Source organism: Mobula birostris, chromosome 13 (genome assembly GCF_030028105.1).
Source record: "Mobula birostris isolate sMobBir1 chromosome 13, sMobBir1.hap1, whole genome shotgun sequence".
Taxonomy (NCBI): Eukaryota; Metazoa; Chordata; class Chondrichthyes; order Myliobatiformes; family Myliobatidae; genus Mobula; species Mobula birostris.
In genome coordinates this window covers 109821928-109847557 of record NC_092382.1, presented here as the reverse complement: position 1 = coordinate 109847557, position 25630 = coordinate 109821928, and the positions used below count along the sequence as shown (strand labels likewise).

Sequence of the window (25630 nt, the reverse complement as noted above, 5' to 3'; positions counted from 1 at the left end):
CTGGGGAGCGAGTGGGTCGGTAGGATTAGATTGGAGACGGAAGGAAGAGTATCAGTGGGATTAGTATGGAGACTGGCACAGGGTCTGTGGGGAGAGAGTGGGTCACTGGGATTTGTTTGGAGACTGATACAGGTGAGAAGAGGGAGGCTCAATGAGAATAGTTTGGAGACTGACAGGGGGTTGCGGGGAGATCGCGGTGCAGTGTAATTAGTCTGGAGACTGACACGGGACAGTGCAGAGAGAATGGAGTGGTTGGAATATTTCGAGAAAACTCTTGGGGTTGTCTACTGGGTCTACTTTGCTTCTAGTGAGTCTGTTTAAACCTTCTTTGATAGGAAAGCGACCTTTAATGTCCTGTACAAGACATACTCCGGAAACATCGAATATATTGAATGTAAATCGTCCAGTCAGCATTCCTTTTGCAGTCGTGAAAAACACCATTTCATCTGCGATTCATCTGCCATTTCGGCTGCATCCTTGTTCTCGGATATTTCTGAAGAAATCCAGGATCTCTGTCGACAGCCACTGGGGGCGATTTGAATCAATTGACAACCCCTCTTTCATCCCGGTCTCTCACTCCCACTCTCACTCCCCCTTCATAACTGCCCTTCGCCCCTACTTAACTTCCCACTTCCTCTATCGCACCCTCCCTCTCAATCTGGCCCTCTCTTTTCTTTGGTCCTCCGACGTCCCTCTCTCAACCTATCTAGCCCAGCTCGCTCTCCCTCTCTCTCTCCCACTCACATCTCAATCCTGTGACCTCTGATTCTCGATTACCCGACCCTGGACAGAACGACTGTGCATACTCACCCTATCTGTGCCCCTCGTGGTTACATACATCTCTGTAAGGTCACCCCTACATTCCAAGGAATGAGGTCCTGACTTACCTCATCTGTCCATAACTCAGTTCCTCGAGTCCTGGCAACATCCTCGGCAATCTCCACCTGCATTGTTTCCAGCTGAATGGCATCTTTCCTGCAGCAGGGCACCCAAAACCGAACACCCTACTCCATGTGCGGGTTCACGGACGTCTCATACATCTGCAGCGTGAACCCCGCCCACCCCCCGCCACTCCAGTACTCAGTGTCCTGACGGATGAAGGCCAGTGTTCTAAATCTCCTGTCCACCTGTATCGCATGTTTTGTCCCAGATTCACGATCTGATTTATTGTCTGCGACTTGTACCACCTAAGATTTGCTCTTCTGCAGCATCAGTACGGCGCAAATAAGTAAAATTAATGTAAATTACAAAATAATAATAAATACCTCTAAAATGTCGAGTTTGTGCTTATGTAATGGAGCAGGAGAAGAAGGTGTTCCGGTGTTCCTGACTCATTAAGTTTTCACGCTTCCCCGATGGCAGTAATGAACACAGGCCATTTCCCGGGGGTGAGGATCCTCAGTGATGGATGCCGCCTTCTTGAGGATGGCATCGGCAGTGGGAGCGGTGGTGTTCGTGCCGGGGCTGGCTGAGACTACATCCCTCTGCAGCCTCTGGCCACCCCGGTCGTTTCCGACTCCACACCAGGCGGTGATGCGATGGTCAGAGCGCCCTCCAGCGGACATCCGCAGAAATTTGCTCCTGTTCAATGAGAGACCAAATCGTCACAAACTCCTGACGTGGCAACACCTTCTGTAACGAGGGAGCTCTGGATGATGGTCAACACAAGTGCAGAGTAAGGTCGGAATTAACTCAAACTGAGACTCAAAATAAACTAGACGGTAGTAACGAGATACAAACTGTAAACCACAAACCACAGTACTACGGTTGAGCACTGAGTGCTCAGCACAAGCCCTTTAATTACAGACATTCCAGGAAGGAATGTGACAGGAAAACATTGGCAGTCCGATTCTTAAAGGGTAGGTGACAGCTACGCACACTCCAAGTGAGTCCACACCAGAGCCCTAATATAAAATCTTTGCTCTGGAAATGAATGCTAACCTTGTGTGTGCCTTCCTCACCCCTCGGAGAATCCAGCCTGTTGGTCTGCAAAGGTTTTCAGAGTTCTTACAGGTACTCCTTCGGAACCCGATGCCCTGCGAGATTTCACCCACCTGAAAGATGATTCCTACATGGGCCGTCGAGACAAAGGTCACAGAAGAGAAGGGGGCGAGCAGAGCCAAACAATGTGCCCCTCTCCAACGTATTGTTCAACTGCAAGGTGACTTCCCAGCTAGAGTACTTACTCACCCGTAGCCCTCTCTGTCTCCGTCACCTCCTACCTCTCCGACACCTTGACCATTTTCTCACCCTATCCCGCCTCTAAAATACACCCCGTCTCCGTGACTCCCAACCTCCTCTGCACCAATACCCATGTCAATCACTCCTTCTTCCCCTACTCACCCCCTTCCCGGTCTCTTTCAATCCTTCGCTCTTTGGCACCACTCACTGGTCTAGTCAACCTATCCCTTCTCTTCACCGTTGTCGGTCTCCCTGATCTGCTCGATCTTCTAAACCCCGCCAGTCTTTGTTATTACCAGCAGTCCCTGCACATTGTTACCAGCAGTCCCTGCACCCTTCGCTTCCTCCGTCAGCACCGTCCTCCCGTACGACCCACTTCGTCGTTAACCCCTCCTTCCCTGACGGCCAACATCACCGCAGTTATTCACGACGTACCCTTACTCCCCACCCTGGTTTCCGTCACCGCCTTCATTTTTCTACACACCCCGTTTTCACTCTGTTTCTCAACCCGGGAGTGTGTGTTAGGACGGTGTGGAGGGAGGTTCGCACACACTCACACACACACACACACACACACACACACACACACACACACAGACACACACACGCACACACACATACACACACATACACACACACGCACACACACATACACACACATACACACACACACACACACATACACACACACACAGACACACACATACAGACACACACACGCACACACACATACACACACAAACACACACACACACAGACACACACACGCACACACACACACACACAGACACACACACGCACACACACATACACACACAAACACACACACACTCATGCACATACACACACACACATACACACACACACACAAACACACACACACACACACACACACACACACACACACACACACACACGCACGCACATAGATTTAGAAACATAGAAACAAGAAAAACACAGAACACCTACAGCACAATACAGGCCTTTCGGACAACATATTTGTGCCAAACATGTCACTACCTGAGATATAACTAGGCTTGCCTATAATCCTCTACTTTTAAGGTCCATATACCCATCCAATGTCTCTAAAAGGCCCCTTCGTATCCGCCTCCACCACCGTTACCGGCAGCTCTTTACATTCACTCATCACACACTGAGTTAGAAAGAATACCCCTGACACTCCTCTGTACATACACCCCAAAACCTTAACCCTGTGCCCTCTTGTGGCAACCGTTTCAGCCCTGGGGAAAAAGCCTCTGACTATCCACACGATCAATGCCTCTTATCATCTTATACACCTCTATCAGGTCACCTCTCATCCTCCGTCACTCCAAGGAGAAAAGGCCGAGTTCACTCACCGTATTCTCATAAGGCATGTTCCCCAATCCAGGCAACATCCTTGTAAATCTCCTCTGCACCGTCTGTATGGTTTCCACATCCTCCCTGTACTGAGGTGACCAGAACTGAGCACAGTACTCCAAGTGGGGTCTGACCATGGTCCGATAGAGCTGCAACATTACCTCTCGACTCCTAAATTCAATTCCACGATTGATGAACCGTATCCCGTTTTAACCACAGAGTCAACCTGCGCTGCTGCTTTGAGCGCCCTATGGAGTCGGACCCCAAGATCCCTCTGTTCCTCCACACGGCCAAGAGTCTTACCATTAATACTGTATTCTGACATCATATTGAACCACTTCATGTTTTTCTGCGTTGAACTCCAGCTGCCACTTCTCAGCCCAGTTTTGCATCCCATCAATGTCCCGCTGTAATCGCTGACAGCCCTTCACACTATCCACAGCACCTCCAACCTACTTGAGTCCCTGGGCTCTTGGAATCCCAACGTAATCTACAACAGAGCTTGACTTCTGCCGTGTGAACACTAGGGGGCAGCACAGACTGCAGGCCGCGCCACTCCGCCCCCACGTCGTGCAGCTCCTTCATTTCCTCTGCCAGCGAGCAGCTCTCTCTGTTTACACCGGAACGGGAGTGGAACTAATATCCCAGCGGGAAAGTTTGTTATTTGAAAGTGGGAGTGGAGGGGTTTAAACTAGAGCTTCAGGGGGATGAAAACCAGACCGCCTTAGCAGACAGCAGAGTGGTTGTTGGGGCAGATATTGTTAAGACCTCAGACAAAGTCAGAAAGCAAAGGGTTGAGCCTGCTGGGACTCATGTTCTGAGCAGCGTACATTTCAATGCAGGAAGTGTTGTACGAAAGGCAGATGACCTCAGTGCAGGTGCCAACGACCAGAGGCGTGATATTTTAGCCGTTTGTGAGAGTTGGTTGCAAGAGGGGCAGGTCTGTTAGCTCTATATTCCAGTTTACCACTTTTTGTTTTGTTGTCATGCTAATTCGGAAATAGTTCAGGGTGAGGAGCTGCTATACAAGTCGTTAACAATAGGACGGCGGTGCTCCGTTATTACAGCCTGGAGAACTCGTCCAGGTGAAACTTTGAAGTTGGAACTAAGGATTAAGAAAGTTATGAACTCGGACATTGGGCTACATTGGATACAAGGTAATTCGGGAAATGGATAGGTCTGACCTCGGGTTCAGTTTCGACTTCAGGTTTATATCAATAGGAGACGCAAACAGACGAGATAGCGTGTAACATTTACCCCCCGGGTGGCCCAACGTCGGTGGTGGGGAAACTGCTGGAGTCAGTTATCAAAGATGTGATAACAGCACATTTGGAAAGCGGTGAAATCATCGGACAAAGTCAGCATGGATTTGTGAAGGGAAAATCATGTCTGACGAATCGAATTGAATTTTTTGAGGATGTAACTAGTAGAGTGGATAGGGGAGAACCAGTGGATGTGGTATATTTGGATTTTCAAAAGGCTTTTGACAAGGTCCCACACAGGAGATTAGTGTGCAAACTTAAAGCACATGGTATTGGGGGTAAGGTATTGATGTGGATGGAGAATTGGTTAGCAGACAGGAAGCAAAGAGTGGGAATAAACGGGACCTTTTCAGAATAGCAGGCAGTGACTAGTGGGGTACCGCAAGGCTCAGTGTTGGGACCCCAGTTGTTTACAATATATATTAATGACTTGGATGAGGGAATTAAATGCAGCATCTCCAAGTTTGCGGATGACACGAAGCTGGGTGGCAGTGTTAGCTGTGAGGAGGATGCTAAGAGGATGCAGAGTGACTTGGGTAGGTTGGGTGAGTGGGCAAATTCATGGCAGATGCAATTTAATGTGGATAAATGTGAAGTTATCCACTTTGGTAGCAAAAATAGGAAAACAGATTATTATCTGAATGGTGGCCGATTAGGAAAAGGGGAGGTGCAACGAGACCTGGGTGTCATTATACACCAGTCATTGAAAGTGGGCATGCAGGTACAGCAGGCAGTGAAAAAGGCGAATGGTATGCTGGCATTTATAGCGAGAGGATTTGAGTACAGGAACAGGGAGGTACTACTGCAGTTGTACAAGGCCTTGGTGAGACCACACCTAGAGTATTGTGTGCAGTTTTGGTCCCCTAATCTGAGGAAAGACATCCTTGCCATAGAGGGAGTACAAAGAAGGTTCACCAGATTGATTCCTGGGATGGCAGGACTTTCATATGAAGAAAGACTGGATGAACTGGGCTTGTACTCGTTGGAATTTAGAAGATTGAGGAGGGATCTGATTGAAACGTATAAAATCCTAAAGGGATTGGACAGGCTAGATGCAGGAAGATTGTTCCCGATGTTGGGGAAGCCCAGAACAAGGGGTCACAGTTTGAGGATAAAGGGGAAGCCTTTTAGGACCGAGATTAGGAAAAACTTCTTTACTCAGAGAGTAGTGAATCTGTGGAATTCTCTGCCACAGGAAGCAGTTGAGGCCAGTTCATTGGCTATATTTAAGAGGGAGTTAGATATGGTCCTTGTGGCTACGGGGATCAGGGGGTACGGAGAGAAGGCTGGGGCGGTGTTCTGATTTGGATGATCAGCCATGATCATAATAAATGGCGGTGCAGGCTCGAAGGGCCGAATGACCTACTCCTGCACCTATTTTCTATGTTTCTATGTTTCTATGAGCTGTCTCATACCGAAGGGCACTGATTAAGATGAGAGGGGGTACGTTCAATGGAGATTAGTTTGGCAAGTTTATTTTTCACAGAGATTGCTTGGTTATTGGAACGTGCTACCAGCGCTGGTGGTGGAGGGAGATTCATAGACGTTCTAATTCCCTCTTTAACCAGCATGTGGGTGTGCAGAGAATGGAGTGAGATGGATATTGTGTGGGCAGAAGGAAATCTGTTTAACTGGTATATCACAACCTTTGGACCGAAGGGTCTGTTATGTTGTGTGATTTACGTTTTCTGCTTTGTAGAAAGAGCGGAGACTGATTTGATCAGATCGGGTGGGAAGAGAAGGGGGTTGGGTAGAACAAAGAATTTGATGATGTATCGACAAACAGAGGGAACGACCAGTTCACAGGAGGCATAGCCTATGAATAAGACACACATCGACATCGTCTTCAAACGGGCACTGAAATACCCCTCGTAGTCTTTTGATGTCACCGAGCAAACCCACTTCGTGACACGAACACGCCCCCCTCGTCACACCGACACAGCGTCAGACCCGGCACGGCAAAACAGAAACTTCCTCGCCGTGTGCATAACACCCTCCCTCAACAGAACCCCTCTCCATATCAGTCAAACATTTCCTCTCCTCGTCACCGTCACACATTCCCTTCACTACGCTACTCTTGCCTCCGTCACCCCTCCGCCCCTTACAAGCTACCCCGTCTCCGGGACACACTCCCTCCCCTGTACACTTCACTGTCTACTTCATCCCCTACCGTCACTACGCCGCTCCCTGTCCGTGTGACCTACTCCATCCATTGAAACCCCAACCCGACTTCGTCAACCTCTCCTTTTCCTATATTACTCCCTGTCTCTGTCACACGCACAATTCACAGCACCCATACCCTTTCCGTCAGCCCTCCCTCCCTTACAGGCTACACCCGGCACCATCACTCATTCCCTCCGCAACACACCTCCGTTCTCCCTTATGCTATACCTTCCTTGCGCCCCAGCCTGCTCAATCCCCTAAAATTGTCCCCATCTCCGTCGCCACCCCATTCGTCTTCCTTTCTGTGTCACAGGCAATTGTGGGGACTGTGAGTGAGAGGTGGCGTCTGGTGTTACACCTCTCCCATTCCACCGGATATCTATCACCAGGTTCTGAGCCTCGCCAAGCTCTGCGTGCACAGGGCGGTCATGCGGTGGAACAACACTTACATCAGTGACTGCAGTTTCACCACCCTTTAGCTGGCCTCCTCTCTCCTCCCCTTCCTTCCTCTTCTCGCAGCACACCGCCCGGTCACACACACACACCATCTCCGAGAAACACACACAAATCGAGAGTACTGGAACGCCGAAGTGCTGGGTATTGGTGAGTGGGGAGACGGGGGGGTGGAGGGAGCTGCACATTTTTTCTGACTCCAGTACAGTGTACTGCGAAGGTGCGGGAGGTACTTCACACGTCTGACACCAGGAGTGTGATTGGATAATATTTTGCGTTTCAATGGTTGTCTGGCCAAGGTACTGTATTTAGTTCGGTGTGGAGGGAGCTGCACTCTGTGTCTGAACACGGGAGTTTGTAATGGGACGGTGTGAAGGGAGCTTGACTCTGAGTCTGACCCCGGGAGTGTGTGATGGATCGTTGCGTCGGGAACATCACTCATTGTATGTTTCCCGGAGTGTGTGATAGGATTGTATGGAGGGTGCCACCCTCAGTCTCTAACTCATAGTCATAGGTCAGAGGACTTCGGCGTTTAAACAGACTCTAATCTGAGATAGGGGGCAAGAAAATGGTAACTCACACTTTCTGCTCCACTGTCCTCCCCTTCCTTCTCTATGATTCTAAATTGAATAAGTGAGGAGACGGAGATCCTGGTCCATATAGGAACAAAGGACTTCGGTGAGTAATGTCAGGTAGTTCTGCAAAGTTAGGTCAGGGATTTAGCCATAAAATTAAAGAACATGACCATTACCCCACCCACTGAGATCAGACTCAGGAAGACCATACAGTCCAGCAAGTGGTCAAGAGTTGCTTTAGCTGGGAGGGCTTCAGAATTTGGGATCGGTGTGTCTTTTCCGAGGAAGGTAGGATCTGTACAGAAGAGATGGCAGACGGTTTACACCTAAATTGGAGGAGTTCACACGAGCGGGAGGAGTTGCCAGGACTGTGCCTGAGAGTTTGGTGGAGAGTTGTTAAACTGGAGTTGCAGGGGGATGGGACTCAGGGCTGCAGAGCAGAAAACGAGTCAGCGTGGAGACAGATATTGTTAAGGCCTCAGACAAAGGCAGGAATCAAAAGGTTGAGCATCATGCGATTGGTGCCCTGAGCTGTGTATAGTTCCCTGTAGGAAAATTTAAAGAAAGGCAGGTGAGCTCAGCGTATGAATCAACACTTTGAATTATGATATTGTAGCCATTATTGAGAACTGGTTGTAAGAGGAGAAAGTAGGTCAGCACGATATTTCTGGGTGCCCTATTTTTAGACGTGAGAAACCGGAAGGCTAAAGGACTGGGCAGAGAAAATGTCACCGCAGTGCACAGTCAGAACAGATAAGAGAACTCGTGTCAGTCAGGCTTTGTGGGTGGAAATGAGGCATAAGAAATGTATGATCATGTTCAAGGGGCTACATTATAGACCAGCCAACAGTCCGCTGGGTTAGGAGGAATAAACCTGAAGAGAGATCGTCGACTGTCAACGAAACAAAAGATTGTGAGAGCAGGTGATAATTCACTTTCCCCGTAAAGCCTGAGTCGGATACTGCAAAAGAACAACTGGGAGAGAGGTTTTTTTTTTCAAAAATGTTCAATACGTAGAGGTCTCAACGAGAATGAGAGACAGAGAGAGAGAGAGAGAGAGAGAGAGAGAGAGAGAGAGATACTTGATTTCCTACTGCGGAATGAAACAGGTCGGCCCTCCAGACTATCCACAACACCCCCAAACTTCGTCTCATCAGCAGATTTACTATCCCATCCCTCCACTTCTTCATCCTGGTCTTTTGTAAAAATCACGAAGGGCAGGGGTCCCAGAACAGATCCCTGAGGCACACCAGTGTCACCTGCCTCCACGCAGAATATGATCCGTCCACAATCACTGTTTGCTTTCTGGGCAAACCAGTTCTGGATCCACAAAACAGTGTCCACTTTGTCTCCCACATAACCATATATCAATTACAGCACAGGAAGAGTGCATTATCTGCCCTTCTACTCCGAGCCGAACTCTTACTCTCACCTAGTCCAACCCTTCAATCAGCCCATAACCCTCCATTTCTTTCCTGTCCATATAGCTATCCAATTTAACTTTAAATGACATTATAGAACCTTTCTGAACCACTTCTGCTAGAAAATATTTCCATACAGCTATCACTGTCAGAGTAAACAAGTTCCCCCTCATGCCTCCTTACTTTCTCAGTAAGCCTTGCATTGGATACCTTATCAAATGCTTTGCTGAAATCCATATACACTACATCCACTGCTCTACCTTCATCAATGTGATTAGTCACATCCTCAGAAAATTCAGACAGGCTCGAAAGGCACGACCTGCCTTTGACAAAGCCGTGCTGACTATTCCGAGTCATATTCTGCCTCTCTAAATCTTTTCCAAAAAGCCCCAGGACATCCTCTTTCTATATACCCATACGCTTTAGCTTTTCCGTCCGCTGTACGCCATCCCTGCAATCGTCAATATCCTTTTCTGTAGAGAATACTGAAGCACTGTATTTGTTAAGTACCTCTGCTATCTACTCCGGCTCCAGACGCACTTTTCCATTGTCACACTTGATTGGTCCTATTCTTGGTGTTAACCTATTATTGGTCTTAACCACACCTACTAAGAGACCTGACACCTGACCAAGTACCTTTCCCAATACCAGATCAGTACAGCCTCCCCACCTGCAGCGGTGGCGCTATGCCTGATCAGCAGTGTCACGCCCCCTCCTCTGTTGCCTCCCTCCCTGTCATTTCTGAAATTTCTAAAGCCCTTCGTTCCAAGTACCCATTCTTGACGTTGAGCTTCCAAGTCTCTGTAATGGCCACGATAGTAACCCTTTTGACAAGGATCCACACGGTAGGCTTATTCAGAAAGTCAGAAGGCTTTGGATCCAGGAAAGGTTAGCTAGGTGGATTCACAAATGGCTTGCCTGCAGAAAGCAAAGGCTCGTTGTAGAGGTCGTGGAGGGTTGATACTAGTGGTATCCCACCAAGGATTGGTGCTTGGAACTCAACTTCTCGTGATTTTTATTAGCAACCTAGATGTGTGGGCCGAAGGCTGGGTTTACAAGTTTGCAGAAGACACAAAGTTCGATGGTGTTGTGGATAGTGTAGAGGATTGTCGAAGATTGCAGTGAGACATTGATACAATGCAGAAGTGGGCTGAGAAGTGGCAGATGGAGTTCAACCCGGAGAAGTGTGAGGTGGTACACTTTGGAAGGACAAACTCCAAGGCAGAGTACAAAGTAAATGGCAGGATACTTGGGAGTGTGGAGGAGCAGAGGGATCTGGGGGTACATGTCCACAGATCCCTGAATGTTGCCTCACAGGTAGATAGGGTCGTTAAGAAAGCTTATGGGGTGTTAGCTTTCATAAGTCGAAGGATAGAGTTTAAGAGTCGCGATGGAATGATGCAGCTCTGTAAAACTCTGGTTAGGCCACACTTGTAGTACTGTGTCCAGTTCTCGTCGCCTCACTAAAGGAAGGATGTGAAAGTAGTGGAAAGGGTACAGAGTAGTTTTACCAGGATACTGCCTGGTGTAGAGAATATGCATTATCATCGGAGATTAAGCGAGCTAGGGCTTTAATCTTTGGAGAGAAGGAGGATGAGCGGAGACATGATAGAGTTGTACAAGATAACAAGAGGAATAGATAGAGTGGATAGTCAGCGCTTCTTCCCCAGGGCACCACTGCTCAATACAAGAGGACATGGCTTTAAGGTAAGGGGTGGGAAGTTCAAAGGGGATATTAGAGGAAGATTTTTTACTCAGAGAGTAGTTGGTGCGTGGAATGCACTGCTTGAGTCAGTGGTGGAAGCAGATACCCTAGTGAAGTTCAGGAGACTGCTAGACAGGTATATGGAGGAATTTAAGGTGGGGTGTTATATGGGAGGCAGTGTTGGAGGGTCGGCACAACATTGTGGGCCGAAGGGCCTGTACTGTGCTGTACTATCCTATACCCTATGTTCTAATGAAGTAGATTTTGAACAGTGCAGTGTAGCTTGCAGAGAGATTTAGGCCAGTTAGAAGAGTGGACTGAAAGATGGCAGATGGGGTTTAACGCTGATAAATATGAGGTGCTACATTTTGGTGCGGCTAATCAAAATAGGACATACATGGTAAATGGTAGTGCATTGAAGCATGCTGTAGAACAGAGGGTCTAGGAATAATAGTGCATAGTTCCCTGACTGTGGAATCACATGTGGATAGACTGGTGAAGAAAGCTTTTGGTATACTGGCCTTCATAAATCAGAGCATTGAGTATAGGAGATGGGATGTAACGTTGAAACTGTACAAGGCATTGGTAAGGACAAATTTCGAGAATTGTGTGCAGTTCTGGTCATTGAATTATGGGAAAGATATCAACAAAATAGAGAGAGTACAGAGAAGATTTACTCGAATGTTACCTGGGTTTCATCACCTAAGTTACAGAGAAAGGTAGGTCAAATATGATGGCAGAATATAGTCTTAATGGTAAGACTCTTTGCAGGGTGGAGGATCAGAGGGATCTTGGAGATCGAGTCCATAGGACACTCAAAACAGCGGCGCAGGTTAACTCTGCGGTTAAGATGACATACGGTTTATTGGCCTTCATTAATCATGGAATTTAATTTAGGAGCAGAGAGGTAATATTGCAGCTATATAAGGCCCTTGTCAGACCCCACCTGGAGTACTGTGCTCATTTTGCGTCGCCTCACTGCAAGAAGGATGTAGAAGCCATAGAAAGGGTGCAGAGCAGATTTACAAGGATGTTTCCTGGTTTGGGGAGCATGCCTTCTGAGAATAGGTTGAGTAAACTTGGCCTTTTCTCCTTGTAGCGACGGAGAATGAGAGGTGTCCTGATAGAGGTGTATAAGGTAATGAGAGGCAGTGATCGTGTGGATAGTCAATGGCTTTTTTTCCAGGGCTGAAATGATTGCCACAAGAGGACACAGGTTTAAAGTGCCGGGTAGTAGGTGGGTAGAGGAGATGTCAGGGGTAAGTTTTTTTTTTTTACTCAGAGAGTGACGAGTGCTTGGAATGGGCTGCCGGCAACGGTGGTGGAGGCGCATTCGATATGGTCTATTCAGAGACTTTTTGAGCTTAGAAAAATAGAGGGCTGTCGGTCGGCCTAGAAATTTCAAAGGTAAAAATATTTTCGGCACACCTTTGAGGGCCGAGGGCCTGTTTTGTGCTGTAGGTTTTCTATGTTTCTATCTCTAAGCGCACAATTACACCCAACCCCTGCTCCTGTTTTTTTTCTCTTCATCAGCTGTTCTTCTGCTGTTTTTTTTTGGTGTCGGTCTGACTCCCAGGTCAACACGGGCTTCCTCTGACAATGGTGGCTTTCACTTCTGAGCTCAGAGAGGCAGATAATTCTCGACAGGATGGACGGCAGCGAGACTTACATGAATGTGAATGTGAAGTTCGCAAAGACGGACACACCGTCTCCTTTCCGAGGTGAAAGGGGCAGAAATGACGGAAGGAGGGTGTTTAAATCTATGTTTGTCCACGAGGGCGTGTAACGGGAGAGTGTGGAAGGAGCTTGCCTCTACGTCTGATCATGGAGGAGGGAGTGGTGTGATGCAAAGTGCAGAGGGAGATTTTCTCTGTCTCTGACCCCAAAGGTGTGAGAACAGTCGGTGTGGAGGGAGCTTTTTCTCTGTGTCTGACCCAGAGGGTGTGTGATGGGATGGTATGGACGGAGCTTTATTCTGTATCTGACCAAGGAAGTGTGTGATAGGACGGTGTGGATGGAGATTCAATCTGTGTCTGAACCCGGCAGTGTGTGATGGGACGGTGTGGATGGAGATTCAATCTGTGTCTGAACGCGGCAGTGTGTGATGGGACGTTGCGGAGGGAGCTTTTCTCTGTGTCTGACCCGAGGGTTTTTGGAATGGGACAGTGTGGAGGGATCTTCGCTTTGTTTCTGAGGCCGAGAGGGTGCGATACGGCATTGTGGAAGAAACATCACTCTGCGTCTGACCCTGGGTTTGAGTGATGGGACGAAATGGAGGGAGCTTCACATGTCGTCTTACTCGGAAACTCTTGGATGGTCCGGTGTGGAGGGCGCTCCACTCCATGCCTTACAACGGGAGTGTGTGACTCGACCGGGCGAAGGGAGCTTCACTCAGTGTCTGACCGCAGAAATGAGTGCAGAGGGGGCTTCACTCTGCGTCTGACCTAGGGAATGGGTGATGGGACGGTGAGGAGGGAGGTTCACTCTGCTTCTGAGCCCGGGAATATACGATGGCACTTTATGGATTTAGCTTCACTCAGTCTTTGATCAAGAACTGTGCGATGCGACGCTATAGAGGGAAGATCATTGCGTCTGATCCCGGGAGTGTGTGATCGGACGGTGTGGAGGGAATATCACTCTGCATCTGAACCCGGAAGTGTGTGACTGGACCGTGTAGAGGGAGCTTCACTCTAAGTCTGTCCCCGGAAGTGTGTGTTTGATTGTTGCGTTGGGAACGTCACTCATTGTATGTTTCCAGGAGTGTGTTTAGGGTTGTATGGAGGGTGCCTCCCTCAGTCTCTGACTCATAGTCATAGGTCAAAAGATTTCGGCGTTTAAACAGACTCTAATCTGACATAGGGAGCAAGAAAACGGTAACTCACACTTCCTGCTCCAAAGGCTGCGATCAGTGAACCTTTTCTGTGGCCCCTGCCTTCCTCCCCTTCCTTCCTCTTCTCTCAGCACATCATTCCTTCTCTATGATTCTAAATGGAGTGAGTGAGCGGCCGGAGATCCTGGTCCATATAGGTAACAATGACCTCAGTAAGTATAGTCAGGTGGTTCTGCAAAGTGAGGTCAGGGATTTAGCCATTAAATTAAAGGACAGGACAATTACCCCACCGACTGAGTTCAGACACAGGAAGACCATACACTTTACCAAGTGGTCAGGAGTTGGTCTTGGGTGGAGGGCTACAGAATCTGAGATGAGTATGTATTTTCCAAGGAAGGTGGGAACTGCACCGAAGAGACGGAGGACGTTTTACACGTAATCTTGAGGGTACTTATGTTTGAGCGGAAGGACTTCCCAGGACTGTGCATGAGAGTTTGGTGGAGAGTTGTTAAACTGGAGCTGCAGTGTGATGTGATTCAGAGCTTCAGAGCAGATAACGAGTGGGTGTGGAGACAGATGTTGGAAAGGGCTCAGACAAAGGTAGGAATCAAAAGGTGGAGCATTATGCGACTGGGGCACTAAACTGCGTATAGTTCCATGCCAGGAAAAAAATAAGGAAAGGCAGGTGAGCTCAGGGCATGAATCAACAGATCGAATTATGATATTGTCGCCATTATTGAGAACTGGTTGTAAGAGCAGAAAGTTGGACAGTACGATATTTCTGGGAAACCTATTTTTAGACGCGAGAAAGCGGAAGAATAAAGGAGGAGTGGTAACATTACTGGGCAGTTAAAAATGTCACCACAGTGCGCAGTCAGAACGATTAAGAGAACTCGAGTAAGTGAGGCTTTATGGGTGGAAATAAGGAATATGAAATGTATGATCATGTTCATGGGGCTACATTATAGACCAGCCAACAGTCCGTTGGATTAGGAGGAAAAAAATCTGCAGATGGAACATAGAACATAGAACATAGAATAGTTATACCAACACTCAAAGCCTGCATCCCATATAACCCCCCACCTTAAATTCCTCCATAAACATGTCTAGAAATCTCTTAAACTTCACGAGTGTATCTGCCTCCACCACTGACTCAGGCAGTGCATTCCACGCACCAACCACTCTCTGATGGAAAAACCTTCCTCTAATATCCTCCTTGAACTTCCCAGCCGTTACCAGAAAGCCATGTCTTCGTGTTTTGACCAGTGGTGCCCTGGGGTAGAGGTGCTGGCTATCCACTCTATCTATTCCTCTTATTATCTTGTACACCTCTATCGTGTCTCCTCTCATCCTCCTTCCCTCCAAAGAGTAAAGCCCTAGCTCTCTTAATCTCTGATCATAATGCATACATTCTAAACCAGGCAGCATCCTAGTAAATCTCCTCTGTACCGTTTCCAATACTTCCACATCCTTCCTATAGTGAGGCGACCAAAACTGAACACAGTACTCCAAGTGCGGCCTAACCGGAGTTTTATAGAGCTGCATCATTACCTCGCAACTCTTAAACTCTATCCCTCGACTTATGAAAGCGAACTCCGCATAAGCAGTCTTAACTACCCTATCCACCTGTGAGGCAACTTTCAGGGATCTGTGGACATGTACCCCCAGATCCCTCTGCCCCTCCACACTACCAAGTATCCTACTATTTACTTTGTACTCTGTCTTGGAGTTTGTCCTTCCAAAGTGTACCATCTCACACTTCTGCGGGCTGAACTCCATCTGCCACTTCGCAGCCCACTATGCATCCTATCAATGTCTCTCTGCAATCTTCGAATCTGCACTATCTACAACAGCACCAACCTTTGTGTCGTCTGCAAACTTTCCAACCCATCTTTCTACCCACACAACCAGTTCTTGAATAAAACTCTGAGTAGTAGAGCTACTAGAACAGATCCCTGTGGGACACCACTAGTCACAACCCTCCAATCTGAATGTACTGCCTCCAGTACGACCCTCTGCCTTCTGCAGGCAAGCCAATTGTGAACCCACCTGGCCCAAACTTCCTGAAGGAGCCCATGCCTTCTGACTTTCTGAATAAGCATACCGTGTACAATATTGTCAAATGACTGACGAAAAACCATGTAGATCACATCCACTGCACTACACTCATCTATATGCCTGGTCATCTCCTCAAATAACTCTCTCGGGCTTTTTTGACGTGATCTGCCCTTCACAAAACCATGCCTGATCAGACCATTATTCTCTAAATGCCCATATATCCTATCTCTAAGAATATTTTTCAACAGCCTTCCCACCAGAGACAAAAAGCAAGCTTGTCTATAATTACCCGGACTATCCCGACTACCTTTTTGTATAAAGGGAAAACATTCGCCTCCCTCTAATCCTCCGTCACCATTCCCGTGTACAACGAGGACATAACGATCGTACTCAGATGCTCAGCAATCTCTTCCCTCGCCTCGTGGAGCAGTCTGGTGAATATTCCGTCAGGCCCCTGGGACTAATCCGCCCTAATGTATTTTAACAACTCCAACACCTCCTCTCTCTTAATATCAACATGCTCTAAAACATCAACCTCACTCATATTGTCCTCACCATCATCAAGTTCCTCTCATTGGTGAATACCGAAAATAAGTATCCGTTGAGGACCTCGCTCACTTCCACAGCCTCCAGGCACATCTTCCCACCTTTATCTCTGATCGGTCCTACCTTCACTCCTGTCATCCTTTTTTCCTTCACATAATTGAAGAATACCTTGGGGTTTTCCTTTACCCTACTCGCCAACGTCTTCTCATGTCCCCTTCTTGCTCTTCTCAGCCCCTTCTTAAGCTCCTTTCTTGCTTCCCTATATTACTCAATAGACCCACCTGATCCCTGCTTCCTAACCCTCATGTATGCTGCCTTCTTCCACCTGACAAAATTTTCCACCTCACTTGTCACCCATGGTTCCTTCACCCTACTATTCTTTATCTTCTTCATCGGGACAAATTTATCCCTAACATCCTGCAAATTTATCCCTAAACATCGACCACATGTCCATAGTACATTTTCCTGCAAAAAAGCAACATCCCAATTCACACTCGCAATTTCCAGACTGATGGCCTCATAATTTGCCCTTACCCGATTAAAAGCTTTCCTTACCTCTCTGATTCTATCCTTTTCGATGATAATGCTATATGCCAGGAGATCGCAGGCAAAAGATTGTGAGAACAGGTTATTATTAACTTTCCCCGTATAGACTCAGTCGCATACTGCCAAAGAACCACGGGAAGTGTTTGTGAAAGATGTTCAATACGTCGAGTTCCCGAAGACAGAGAGAGCAATACTTAATTTCCTTCTGCGGAACGAGACAGGACAGCCCTCCAGACTATCCTCAACACCTCCAAACTTCATGTCATCAGCAAATTTACTATTCCATCCCTCCACTTCCACATCCAGGTCATTTATAAAAATCACGAAACGTAGGGCTCCCAGAACAGATCCCATAGGCACAGCACGGGTCATCAAGTCTATAACCACTCTCAGCCGTCTGTGAGCAAGCCGGTTCTGGATCTACAAAACAATTCCCCTTTGTCTCTCATGCCTCCTTACTTTCTCAATAACCCTTGCATTGGATACCTCATCAAATGCTTTGCTGAAATCCATATACACTACATCCACTGATCTACCTTTATCAATGTGTTTAGTCATATCCTCAAAATAATTCAATCAGGCTCGTAAGGCGCGACCTGCCTTTGACAAAGCCGTTATGCCTATTCCGAATCATATTATGCCTCTCCAAATCATTTCCTAAACTACGGGACATCCTCTTTCGATATACCCATATGCCCAATCTTTTCGGTCCGCTGAAAGTCATCCCTGCAATGCCAAGTATCCATTAAGTACCTCACTGTATCCTCCGGCTCCATACACACTTTTCCATTGTCACACTTGATTGGTCCTATTCTTGGTCTTATCCTATGATTGGTCTTAACCTCACCCACTGAGACACCTGGCACCCGACCAGGTGCATTTTCCAATACTAGATGAAGTACAGCCTCTCCTTCTGCAGCTGTGGCGCTATCTCTGATCAGCAGTGCCACGCCCCTCCTGTTTTGCCTCCCTCCCTGTGACTTCTGAAGCATCGAAAGTACTGCTCTATAACTAACCATTCCTGACGTTGAGCTTCCAAGTCTCTGTAACGACCACCATAGTAAGGCATTTGACAATGTTCCACACAGTAGGATTATTCTGAAAGTCAGGGACGTTTGGCAAGGTGGATTCACAGTTGGCTTGCCTGCAGGACGCAGAGTGTCGTGGTGGAGGGGGCACATTCGGTTTGGAGGGTTGTGTGTCGTGGTGTCCCACAAGGATTGGATCCTGGACGTCTGCTTTTCGTGATTGTTATTATCGACCTGGATGTGTGGGTAGAAGGGAGGGTTGGCAAGTTTGCAGACGGCACAAAAGGTCAGTGGTGTTGTGGAGAGTGTAGAGGATTGTCGCAGATTGCAGAGACACATTGATAGGATGCAGAAGTGGGCTGAGAAATGGCAGATGAAGTTCAACCCGGAGAAGTGTGAGGTGGTACACTTTGGAAGGACAAACTCCAAGGCAGGGCACAAAGTAAATGGCAGGATACTTGGAAGTGTGGAGGAGCAGAGGGATCTGGGGGTACATGTCCACAGATCCCTGAAAGGTGTCTCACAGGTGGATAGGGTGGTTAAGAAAGCTTAATAGAAATACTATAATCCTAATCCTCTCTCTTTCCCCAGTCTCTGCCGTCACTCTACTCCTATTTCCCTCAATATTTTCCTATCCCTCTCACATTTCCCCAGTCCATCCTCATTCATAACCTCGCTCCCTTCTTTCCTTTCGCCACTCTCTTGCTCCTTTACCGGTTCTCTACCCCCCATTCTATCCTATTTTCCCGCCCACCGCCGTAATATCTCACCTTCCTTCTCCCACCCCTCCCACTATACATTACACCCTGTGTCTCCACGTCTTTCTCCCCGCACTTGCCCCTCTTCATCACTTTTTCCCCCACTTAAGAGCGCGCTCTCTCCCCATATCTTACCCCCCTCTCTGCCTACTATCAATTCTCCTCTCCATCCTCAGTCTTTCGGCTCGCCCCCTTCCGTTCCTCTCTCTCCCTCATTCTCTCTCTTTCACTCCCAGCCGGTCTAACATCAGCCCACTCAGTGCTGAACGGTCGGAAAGAGGGACTTCTCATCAGTGATTTTGAAGATCCGCCCATTGCCTCGGGAACCGCCGAACTATCAGCGACTGCACAAGCAGGTTAGAGTTCACGTTAATGACGTCATTCCGAAGGGGTCACGTGCTGTACGTACAAGTTTTCAATTCCAATACATCTGCATCGCTGCTTCCTCTGGCAGCTCGTTCCATAGACGGACAACCATCTGGGTAAAAAAAAAATGTCACTGAGGTCCACAATTAAATCTCTTTCTGCTGTCACCAAACCCTGTGCGTTTTGATACTCGATTCTCCAAGCGTAATTAAATTGACTCTGCGCATTTACCCTATCTGTGCCCCTCTTGGATTTATACTCCTCTGTAAGGTCACCCCTGAGCTCCAAATTGTAAATTCCCAACCTGTTTGACTCATCTCCATAACTCATCCCTCGGGTCCCTGCAGTATTCCAGTAAATGTCCCATCACTCTTCCCAACTCAGTGGTATGCTATCTCGAGCAGGGCGACCTGGACTGCGCACTGTACTCCAAGAGCGGCCTCACCAACGTCTTGTACAACTGCAACGTCACCTCTCGACTCCCGTACTCAGTGTCCGGACTGATAAAGTCCGGCGCTTCAGGCGCCTTCTCCACCGTGCTGATAACAAATGTCTTCATATTTTGGGAACCGTGTACCTGTAGCCCCGTGTCCATCTGTTCTATAACACTTCCCGGGGTTCCTCCATTCAACGTAAATGCCCTACCCTGTTGTTTGTCTGCCTGAACTACGATAGCTCGCATTTATCCGAACTGAATTGCAATTGCTCCTGCTCGGCCACTTCACCAGCTAATCGAGATCCCACTTTAAGAGAAAACTGTCTTCTCTATTTACCACCGACGTTAGTGTCCTCTGCAAGCTCACCAACAGCATCTTGTATAATCTGCTACAATTATTCCATATAGTTGACAAAGAATACTGGTCCCGCCACCTTGGTGAACATCGCTAGTGACGGGCTTCCAGTCTGAGAAACGAACGATAACATTAAACATTTCCTCCTACCGCCGAGTCAATTGTCTCTCCAATCAACCATCCTTCCCAGCGTCGCACACCATCTTCCAGAGCTGTGTAAGTTACATTTATCACCCCGTCTTGATCGGTCATCCACAATCAAACTGGTCAGACAGATCTCCTTGGATGCCACATCATCCCCAGACCAGTCTATCATCTGAGCCCTTCTTGATAGCCTTGTTCAAGCCGCTTAAATCTTTGTTAAATTCCATGTACGGTAAATCTAATACCTGTCAAATCATCTTGACAAGACTCCATGGGTCTCACGCCATCGAGTTACATTCTTCCTCTTCTGTTTTCTACTCTCCCTATCTTCCTCTCCCCTCCCATATCACCGCTTCGATCCTTCTTCTTCGTTCTCCACCTCCCTTTCATCAATCTTCAATCTGCCATCTGGGTCTTCACTATGAACTTGTTAAAACCAGCGTAAATTTTATCTTCCAATCTGAACACATCAAATTCCCTGCAACCCTCACCATTACACAGAGTAGGCTACCAACTGGAAGCATTAAATGCCTAATTGATTTTTCCAATACCTCACTTCGACTGCACTGCTCTAGTGGGCTGCCCTGGTTCCTCACTCAAAAAATAGAAACTGTTCTGCCCGTGACCGCAAGATTCTGCAGACCGTTGTGGACAGAGCTGAGCACAGCTCTGAAACCAGCTTCCCCTTCATGAATTCTGTCTACGCTTCCTGCCTCGGTAAAGCAGCTAGCAGCATCAGAGAACCACCTCCAGCTACACCGGAAATTCTCTCTTCTGCACCCTCCCATCGGAGGGAACATGAGAATGCAGGTCTCACTAGGCTCAAGAACAGCTTCTATCCCACTGTTATCAGAATATTGAACGGTCACCTACTGTGATAAGATGCACTATTGACCTCACAATCTACCTCTACCCGGACCTTGCCCCTGTTGTCTGCCGGCACTGCAATTTCTCTGTAACTGTGGCACTTTTTTCTGCATTCTGTGATTGATTTACCTTGGTCTATTTCAATGATGTGATCTGTATCCCAGTGGCCACACATTTTAATTCCACAACCCATTCCGATTCTGATATGTCTATTCTCAGCCTTCTCTACTGTAAAGGTGAAGCCACACTCAGGTTGGAGAAACAACACCTTATATTCCGTCTGGGTGGCCTCCAACCCGACGGTATGAACATTGACTTCTCAGACTTCCTCTAATGCCCCAACTCACCCTCGTACCCCATCCGTTAATTAATTTATATACACACATTCTTTCTCTCTCTCTCTCTCCTTTGTTTCTCCCTCTGTTCCTCTGACTATTTTATGTTAAGATGGAGTGGTAAATTGGATTCGTAAATATGCAGAGAATGCTAAGGTAGGTGGAGTTGTGGATAATGAACTCCCTCTGTCCCTCTGAATATACCTCTTGCCCATCCTCTGAGTTTCACCCCCCCTTGTCTTTCTTCCCGGAACTCCTGTCCCATGATCCTCTCATATCCCTTTTGCCTATCACCTGTCCAGCTCTTGGTTCCATCCCTCCCCCTCCTGTCTTCTCCTATCATTTTGGATCTCCCCCCCCCTCCAACTTTCAAATCCCTTACTCACTCTTCCTTCAGTTAGTCCTGACGAAGGGTCTCGGCCTGAATAGTCGACTGCACCTTTTCCTACAGATGCTGCCTGGCCTGCTGCGTTCACCAGTAACTTTGATGTGTGTTGCTTGAATTTCCAGCATCTGCAGAATTCCTGTTGTTTGTGGATAATGAAGTAGGTTTTCAAAGCATAGAGATAGATTTAGGCCAGTTAGAAAAGAGGGCTGAAAAATGGCAGATGGAGTTTAATGCTGACAAATGTGAGGAGATATATTTTGGTAGGACTAATCCAAATAGGACATACGTGGTAAATGGTAAGGCATTGAAGAATGCAGTAGAACAAAGGGATCTCGGAATAATTGTGCATAGTTCCCCGAAGTGGAATCTCTTGTGTATTGTGTGCTGAAGACAGCTTTTGGGATGCTGGCCTTTATAAATCCGTGCATTGAGTATTGGAGTTCGGACGCAATGTTGAAATTTTACAAGGCATTGGTAAGGGCAAATTTGCAGTATTGTATACAGTTCTGGTCACAGAATAATAGGAAAGATATCAACAAAATAGAGATAGTACAGGGAAGATTTGCTCGAATATTACCTGGGTTTCATCTCGGTTTTATGGTTTCAGCACCTAAGTTGCAGAGAAAGGTTAAACGAGTTCGGTCTTTATTCTTTGGAGAGCAGAATGTTGAGGGGTGACTTGATAGACGCATTTAAAATTAGGAGGGGGATACATAGAGTTGACAAGGATGTGCTTTGTTGCATTTGGAGGTGGGGGGATTCAAATAAGAGGACATGAGTTGAGAGTTGTAGGTCAATAGTTTAGGGGTAGTATGAGAGGGAACATCTTTACTCAGGGAGGGGTAGCTGGGTGGAACGAGTTTCCAGCTGAAGTGGTTGGGACAGGTTCGCTGTTGTCATTTAAAGTTAAATCATATAGCTATATGGAGCGGCAATAAAATGGAGGGTTTTGGACTGGGTTCAGGACGGTGGGACTAGGTTCGGCACGGGCTAGGAGAGCCGAGATGGCCTGTTCCCGAGCATTAATTGTTATATGGTTATATAGATAAGTGGTTCATTTTGGTAGATCAAATATGATGGTAGAATATAGCCATGGCCATAGTCATAGTCATAGTCATACTTTACTGATCACGGGTGAAAATGGTTTTCGTTGCAGTTGCACCATAAATAATAAATAGTAATAGAAATAGTAGTAGTAATATTACTATTAGTAAATAGTAAATAGTAATAGTCATAGAAATAATAAATAGTAAGAGAATAGTAATAGACAATAGTAATAAATAGTTAAATAGTAATATGCAAATTATGCCAGATGGAAATAAGTCCAGGACCAGCCCATCGGCTCAGGCTGTCTGACCCTCCAAGGGAGGAGTTGTAAAGTTTGATGGCCACAGGCAGGAATGACTTCCTATGACGCTCTGTGCTGCATCTCGGTGGAATGAGTCTCTGGCTGAATGTACTCCTTTGCCCACCCAGTACATTATGTAGTGGATGGGAGGCATTGACCAAGATGGCATGCAAATTAGACAACATCCTCGTCTCAGAGACCACCGAGAGAGAGCCCAGTTCCATCCCCACAACATCACTGACCTTACGAATAAGTTTGCTGATTCTGTTGGTGTCTGCTACCCTCAGCCTGTTGCCCCAGCACACAACAGCAAACATGATAACACTGGCCACCACAGGCTCGTAGAACATCCTCAGCATCGTCCGGCAGATAAAAAGGACCAAAGTCTCCTCAGGAAATAGAGACGGCTCTGACCCTTCTTGTAGGCCTCCTCAGTTTCTGAGACCAGTCCAGTTTATTATCAATTCGTATCCGGAGGTACTTGTAATCCTCCACCATGTAATACCGTTAATGGTTATACACGGCAGTGTGGAATATCAGATGGATCCTGGAGACGGTCCATATGACACTTAAAACAGCTACGCAGGTTGACTCTGTCGTTAAGTAGGTATATGGTTTATTGACCTTCATTAATCGTAGAATTGAATTTTGATGCCGAACGGTTATATTGCAGCGATATAACATAGAAACATAGAAAATAGGTGCAGGAGTAGGCCATTCGGCCCTTCGAGCCTGCAATGCCATTCAGTATGATCATGGCTGATCATCCAACTCAGAATCCTGCACCAGCCCTCCCTCCATACCCCCTGATCCCTTTAGCCACAAGGGCCATATCTAACTCCCTCTTAAATATAGCCAATGAACTGGCCTCAACTGTTTCCTGTGGCAGAGAATTCCACAGATTCACCACTCTCTGTGTGAAGAAGTTTTTCCTCATCTCGGTTCTAAAAGGCTTCCCCTTTATCCTCAAACTGTGACCCCTCGTACTGGACTTCCCCAACATCGGGAAAAATCTTCCTGCATCTAGCCTGTCCAATCCCTTTCGGATTTTATACGTTTCAATCAGATCCCTCCTCAATCTTCTAAATTCCAACGAGTATAAGCCTAGTTCATCCAGTCTTTCATCATATGAAAGTCCTGCCATCCCAGGAATCAATTTGGTAAACCTTCTCTGTACTCCCTCTATGGCAAGGATGTCTTTCCTCAGATTAGGGGACCAAAAGTGCACACAACACTCCGGGTGTGGTCTCACCAAGGCCTTGTACAACTTCAGTAGTACCTCCCTGCTCCTGTACTCGAATCCTCTCGTTATAAATGCCAGCATACCATTCGCCTTTTTCACCGCCTGCTGTACCTGCATGCCCACTTTCAATGACTGGTGTATAATGACACCCAGGTCTCGTTGCTCCTCCACTTTTCCTAATCGGCCACCATTCAGATAATAATCTATTTTCCTGGTTTTGCCACCAAAGTGGATAACTTCACATTTGTCCACATTAAATTGCATCTGCAATGAATTTGCCCACTCACCTAACCTCTCCAAGTCACCCTGCATCCTCTTAGCATCCTCCTCACAGTTAACACTGCCACCCAGCTTCGTGTCATCCGCAAACTTGGAAATGCTGCATTTAATTCCCTCATCCAAGTCATTAATATATATTGGAAACAACTGGGGTCCCAGCACTGAGCCTTGCGGTACCCCACTAGTCACTGCCTGCCATTCTGTTAAAGTCCCGTTTATTCCCACTTTTTGCTTCCTGTCTGCAAACCAATTCTCTATCCACATCCATACCTTACTCCCAATACCGTGTGCTTTAAGTTTGCACACTAACCTCCTGTGTGGGACCTTATAGAACCCAGCTCAGACCCCAAGTGGAGTAATGTGCTCTGTTTGGGTCGCCTCACTGCAGGTATGATGTGGAAACAATCGGAAGGGTGCAGAGGAGATTTACAAGGATGTTGCCTGGATTGAGGAGCATGCCTCATGAAAACAGATTGAGTGAACTCGGCCTTTTCTCCCTGGAGCGTCGGAGGATGAGAGGTGTTCTGATAGAAGTGTATAAGAAGCTGAGTTGCAGTGATCGTGTGGATGGTCAATGGCTTTTTCCCAGGGCTGAAATGTTTACCACAAGAGGACACAGGTTTAAGGTGTTGGGGAGTAGCTACACAGGAGATGTCAGGGATTGTTTTTTTTTTTACTCAGAGAGTGACGAGTCCTTGGAATGGGCTGCCGGCAACGGTAGTAGAGGCGGACACGATAGGATCTTATAAGAGACTTTTGGATAGGTACATGGAGCTTAGGAAAATAAAGGATATGCAGGAAATGGGTCACCCTTGTTATTTCAAAGGTAGTGACATGTTCGGCACACCTCTGAGGGTCGAGGGCCTCTTTTGAGCTGTAGGTTTCTATGTTTCTGTCTCTAAGCCCAGAATTACACCCACCCCCAGCTCTTGGTTTCTCTCTTCATCAGCCTGTTCATCTGCTGTTTTTTGGTGTCGGTCTGAC

The 25630-nt window shown here is 47.2% G+C and overlaps 1 protein-coding gene across 3 annotated transcripts in view; it reads left to right on the top strand.

Moving 5' to 3' along the window:
* The first annotated feature begins 7479 nt into the window (after positions 1–7479).
* Positions 7480–25630, top strand: part of LOC140207336 (uncharacterized) — a 69563-nt gene continuing 51412 nt past the window's right edge. Inside the window, exons 1-3 of one of the 3 annotated variants that reach the window (XM_072275865.1) lie at positions 7486–7568; positions 19122–19241; positions 20096–20258. The gene's annotated coding sequence lies outside the window, so the exon portion shown is untranslated. Of the gene's footprint in view, positions 7569–19121; positions 19242–20095; positions 20259–25630 lie in introns of all 3 variants that reach the window. The other 2 variants (XM_072275866.1, XM_072275867.1) reach the window with 2 other exon arrangements.